General features: G+C 47.0%; 1 long non-coding RNA gene across 1 annotated transcript; it reads left to right on the plus strand.

Moving 5' to 3' along the window:
- Positions 1-4,110: 4,110 nt before the first annotated feature.
- LOC110287859 lies at positions 4,111-6,339 on the plus strand. The gene is made up of 3 exons (XR_002377254.1): positions 4,111-4,178; positions 4,982-5,096; positions 5,928-6,339. It is a non-coding gene; the product is annotated as an uncharacterized LOC110287859 (long non-coding RNA).
- Position 6,340: the final 1 nt, after the last annotated feature.

A 6,340-nucleotide genomic window follows, 5' to 3' on the forward strand; every position in this document is an offset into this window, starting at 1 on the left:
GTAATCCGGTAAATCCGTGAACCGGTATTCGGGATTTTCCAGGACTGAGAAGTAAATGACCTCCTACGCTAGGCTGTGAAAGGGCCAAGTCCTCTCACCTGACTCAGTCTGATCAGATTTGCTGCTAAAGAAGTTTCCGAGCATGGCCTGCAGAATTCCTTCTATGTCTCCTGGCCATGACCGGGGAGTTTCAGCCTATTAGAAGGAAAATGCTAGTTTCAGTTCAAACTCGTTGTTCTGAACAGCCTTCCTTGTGCTTTACCAGTGCCCAAAGCACCCTCAATTCAGAAGTAGTCAAAACCACATAGGTCCTGGGGACAAGTGCACAACAACACCCCATCTGTGTGACACAGATGGCACAACCCTTCTCTGAGGGGCTGCACATCCCATTCCCTCTAGTTTGGACAGGAAGAAGCGAGAGGTGGGAAGAAAAGCCCGCCATTGTTCCCCAGGTTTGGGAGTTGTTTAATTTGCAGGGCAGGTGGTCTCCTAAAGCACTACAGCTGCTCTTCTGGGATGTTACATAGCAACGACTGGGAAAAGTAGCTAGTAAACTAACTGAGTACCATCTCTGTGGAAAACCCAGCCATCCTTAAAACCACCCAGGAGATGATGGACAAGAGCAAGAGAAGAGGCCTAAATCTGCTCACATGCTCAACGCCCCCCCTTCCCCCCCCCCGCCCCCGCCCTCCACCGCTGCCATCCCAGCTCTAGAATCCTTACTGATGCTTAAACCTGACCACTGGGAGGATAGAGAAGGAAAGAGAAATGAGAATGGTGGTTGTGTATGTGGAGTGGGTGGTGACTAACCTGTTACCTGCACAGTGCTGGCAGATGGAGATCAACGCTTTCTCTGTCCTTTCACCCAGGCTCATTTGTCAGCCACACACAGACATGAAAAATAATTGAAGAAAATCATCGTGTTTAATTTTATTCTATCAACTAGGATTTACTTAAAATACTGGAACAGTGGAATGAGAACTGTGAGGCCATGCCACACTTGGCTGGCAATGCCCAGGCAAATAGGAAAAGGAGGAGGAGGCAGGGGGACGAGGAGGAGGAAGAAGGGGGGGAGGAGGAAGAGGAGAAACATGAAGAGGAGGAGAGGGGGAAAGAGGAGAGGAGAAGGAGGTAGAGTAGGAAGAAGTAAAAGACAAAATTGTGACACATTAAGAACAGATCTGTCCAGGCCGTGGTGATGCATGCCTTTAATCCCAACACTTGGGAGGCAGAGGTGGGCAGATCTCTGAGCTCGAGGCCAGCCTGGTCTACAAAGTGAGTTCCAGGACAGCCAGGACTCAGAAAACAAACAAACAAACAAACAAACAAAAAAGATCTGTTCCCACAATTCCATTAACCTAAGCTCCACAGGAGACAGACTAATACAGCCCCTGGATTTTTTGGTTTGTTTGTTTTTGTTTTTGTTTTGTTGTTTTGTGTACATGACTCAGACAGGAAAACCAATCACAGTTCTTGTGTTTGCCAGGCCTGTGCCAACTGGTCTCCTTTCTCACTTTGTCCTGCCCCAATGGTGCAGTGATGTGACAATTGTACCAAAAGCAAAAAGGTCGGCGGCTGAGGCTAGAACCTGAACAGAGGCTGCTGGGTTTCCACTGTGCGATCACAGGCCACAGAGAGGGCAGTGTCCAGAGAGACATTTCTCTCTCTCTCTCTCTCTCTCTCTCTCTCTCTCTCTCTCTCTCTCTCTCTCTCTCCTCTCTGCCCTCCCTCGACAGGGTACCACAGTGTACTTCTGGCTATCTTTGAACTCATTATGTAGTCTAGGATAGCCTTAAATTCACAGAGGTCTACCTGCCTCTGCCTCCCAAATGCTGGGATTAAAGGCACACCCCACCACACAAGTTCTTTTCTTCTATCTGAATAACAGTATGTGATTAATAACTTCAATACTTCAATAACAATTCACATCCATGGATTTGGTCCTAGATATTTTGCTAGGACCAAATCACATCCATGGATTAGGTCCTAGATATTTTGCTAGGACCAAAACCAAACAAACAACATTACACCCTACTGCATTGGTGGGGAATGGAACCCTGTTCTTCTGCATGGGAGGTGAGACTTCTACCACTGAGCCACCAATACAGTTATGACAGTTATGATGGCACNTTGAGAAAACATGAAAGTCCATCCATCTCATTTTACTGAATGACACACANCAATGTACCTCAGTATCTNCACAGGACACCTTTGTATTTCTCAGTACTGAGGAGGAAATATTCTCCTACCTGCTACTCTGTGAAAGGCCCAAGTCCTCTTACCCCTCAATCTGGGCCAGGTTTGTATCTCAAGGAGTTTCNGGACATGGTCTACAGAATTCCTTCTACTGCCTGTCATGACCTTGAAGTTTCCATCCATTAGAAGAAAAACGCCAATGCCACTTCAAACTCCTGGTTCTGAAAAGTCTCCCGTGAAGTTCACCAGACCAGAGAAAGAATACCATCAAAGTCCTACTTGGAGAACCCATGAGTCTGTCCATTTTACAGGAATGTGGGTGAGGGGAGACAGCTCTTGAAAGCTAGAGTCCTGGAGTTCACTCCCTTTAGAACTTTTGTGTCCAGTGGAGTCCCCACTCCACCCCACCCAGGAATGTTTCCACCAGAAGGAAATTGCTACATCACTCAAAGTGCAGTTCAGGGACTGGGGAGATGGTTCAGTGACTAAGAACACTGACTGTTCTACCAGAGGTCCTGAGTTCAAAATCCCAGCAACCACATGGTGGTTTGATGGCATCCATTGCCCTTTTCTGGTGTTCCTGAAGACAGCTACAGTGTACTCATATAAAAATAAATAATTTTTTTCAAAGTGCAGTCGGGGCACAGTGTACTGGTGCACAGATATTAATGCCGTGTTTTGTTGTTGTTGTTTTGTTTTGTTTTGTTTTGAGACAGGGTTTTTCTGTATAGTTCTGGCTGTCCTGGAACTCACTTTGTAGACCAGGCTGGCCTTGAACTCAGAGATCCTCCTGCCTCTGCCTCCCAAGTGCTTGGATTAAAGGTGTGCTTCACCATGCCTGGCATAATGCTGCATTTTTAAAAACAAACTTTTAGGCACTTCAAAGCCTTCCAATAACTGCAGTTGTTTCCTGCAAATCCTATTCACTCAGTTCCAAGGAGGACTTGCCATAGACCTCTTAGGTTTCTGCTATGCTGCTCGTTAAAGGGGAAGGAAGTCTTGTTAGTTCCAGTGATTTCCTCTCTCCTTGCCTCTCCTCCCGTCTTTACAAAGCCTGCTTTCCTCCTAGCAGTTGAGGGAAATAATCTAAGACTGGAGTTTGCTGAGTTTGCTTCCCCACTGTGAGAGGGATGCTGTGATGGTTTGTATATGCTCAACCCAGGGAGTGGCGCTATTAGAAGGTGTGGCCCTGTTGGAGTAGGTGTGTCACTGTGGGTGTGGGCTTTAAGACTTTCATCCTAACTTTCTGGAAGCCAGTATTCTGCTAGCAGCCTTCAGACAAAGATGTAGAACTCTCAGCTCCTCCTGTCCCATGCCTGCTTGGATGCTGCGACGTTCCCCCCTTTATGATAATGGACTAAACCTCTGAAGCCAGCTCCAATTAAATGTTGTCCTTATAAGAGTTGCCTTGGTCACGGTGTCTGTTTACATCAGGAAACCCTAAGACAGATAAAAATCGGGAGGTAGCAGTGGGAGAACCTTCAGTTCGAGTTACCTCCAGCACTCCTCTAGAAATACCCAGTGCTCCTCCAGAAATACTCAGTGCTCCTCCAGAAGTACCCAGTGCTCCTCCAGAAGTACCCAGTGCTCCTCTTCTGCAGGTTAACAGGTGCCCAGGTGACAGAACCAAAGAGTTCCTCCTGATGCCCACATTTAACTTGGTCTCACCCAAAGCTCTGCTGCAGGGCAGGGTTGACCAGAGCTGCAGTGAAACCAAACAGAAACTGTCAAGGAAAGGGAAAGGACTCTAGTTCTACACCTGAACCCAGGGAAGACTCGGGAGTCATTGTGTTGTCGGGGACCATGTTGGCTCTCTCCCCTGGTTTTCTGATTTACCAAAAGCAGAATAAGGATGGAGGAGGAGAATCGTGGACTACTACTTTCTCGTTTTATTAAACGTTTTAATTGTACAACAGAGAGAAACAAAATGATTGTGAGAGCAAGTCTCCTGTGTATAGCACCCTTTTCACCCACAGATACAAGTAACTGCTGGGAAGCTCTAAGTCAGAAAACTGTACAAGAGTTCCAGGCCTCTGTCCACCAGGGAATTACAATGCATGGTAGTACCCTCTGAAAACGTTTTAAAGGTCTGTCTGTACTTGAGTTCCAAACATTTTCTCTTTGGTTGTAACTAAGCAAAAATATGTTGCTAATTTGGTGTAGAGCCAGCTCTCCATTTGATACGTTTTTAGGTATCACTCTTATTTGTTGTTGTTGTTTGTTTGAGACAGGGTTTCTCTGTGTAGCCCTGGCTGTCCTGGAACTCACTTTGTAGACCAGGCTGACCTTGAACTCAGAAATCCATCTGCCTCTGCTTCCTAAGTGCTGGGATTAAAGGCGTGAGCCATCACCACCCGGTTTAGGTAACACTCTTGTTATTTTGAGGCATAAAGTGTGCCTCGTGTGTGGTGTTCAGGGAATGATGATGTTTTCCTGTTAGTATGATATAGACTTTTGGATAGCTTGCTTTTTGTTTAAAATGGACTCCTATGTAGGCCAAGCTGGCCCCATTTCACCTGAGCTCTGCCTGCCTCAGAGTGCTAAGAGTAATGGTGTAGACCACCCACCGTTCCCCGGTGGTTCCCCGGTGATTTCTTAGCACATGGGATACAGAGCAAAATGGCTTCATTTAAAGTTTTGTGCGTTTTTCCAGCTACCTGTTAATGTTGCCAGTCTTTAATACAGTTCCTCGTGCTGTGATAAAAAATTATCTTCATTATTTCATAACTGTAATCTTGCTAGCTATGAATCATAATGTAAATATGCGTTTTCTGATGGCCTTTAGGCGACCACTCTGAAAATCCTTTGACGACCCTCCAAAAGGATTCGCGACCCACGGTTTGAGTGTTCTAAAGGCTACATCAGTGTGTTACAGATTCTTTACCATCTGTCTGATACAGGTGGATACTTACGGGTTTTGGATAATTCAATGTTTTTTTCTCTGGGCCTTCAGCATTCCAGATCTCCTGCAAACAAAAAAGTTCAACAAGCCAACCCTTCAAAAGAGAAGAGGGTGTCATCTCTGGATCAGGGAGTCTGCGTTTTTTCTATGCAAATGAGGTACAGGAAAAGGCGACCAAGAGTGACATTTCCTCCTCCCAGGTAGCAGGTGACAGGTGCGCTGGTTGGCTGGGGATCCGTAGAAGGGTAGAGAACAGAGACATCATCCTTGATATCTCAGGCGTTTCTGAGACATATGCAGATGAGGGGAGTGAAGTCCTCAATTCATTGGGAAACTCAAGGGATTTTGCACGTGACGTGGGACAGAGCGGCGGTGAGGGGGTGCCGGGGGGGGGTGGGTTCTGGGGTTGGTTCATTTTTGTGGCCTAACTCCCAACATCCCAGAAACTCAACCCTGACCCCTCCCAACACGCGGTTCCAGTTTCTCAGTCCCAAGAGTCGCCTGCCCTCTACTGGTCACCACCGCCACTCACCTGCCCACTGAGGTAGCGTCCCCAAGGTCCCCAACTACCCCAGGGACCCGCAGGCCGGTAAGCAGGTGAGTGGAGCCGCTGCACCCGCAGCATTCCCTGAGGCTTCTTCATCTCTCCAGTGCACGCCGAGCACCTGGAGAGATGAAGAGAGAAAGAAAGATTACACCACGTGGCTTCCAAAGAAAAAATGTCGGGGAGGGCTGTTAGTCCCACGAGGATTCCAGAATGTGAAAAGCAGACCTGGTTTTGTTGTTGTTTTTGTTTGACTTTGTTTTGTTTTGTTTTGTTTTGTTTTAGGAGTGCTTCCTGCATTCCTGAGCCGTTAGAATCTGGCAAAGGTCCTCCCTTGAGAACTCCATGTGCACTAAAACCAAACCGAATTCCCCGCCTCTCAGGGAAAAGTGGCCTCGTCCTTGGGTCTCCTCAAGTGGCTGTGTGAACTACAAAAGCCTCGTCTGTTTATCCTGACCAGTAATGCACAGACTCTGGCAAGAGGACCACAAACACAAGTCCAGCCTAGACTACAGTCACCTTGTGCAATTTAGTAACAAACCATCACAAATGAAAGATTACAAAGGGTTGCAGACAGCTCAGCAGAAGACTGCTCACAGCCTAGTGGAGGACGATGTAGTGAACCTAGGAACCGGACCACTCCATGGGGAGAAAGCACGGTTTATTGGTCAGTTTTAAAATTACATGGCAATCTCTCT

This window comes from Mus caroli, unplaced genomic scaffold (assembly GCF_900094665.2).
Source record: "Mus caroli unplaced genomic scaffold, CAROLI_EIJ_v1.1 scaffold_23816_1, whole genome shotgun sequence".
Lineage (NCBI taxonomy): Eukaryota > Metazoa > Chordata > Mammalia > Rodentia > Muridae > Mus > Mus caroli.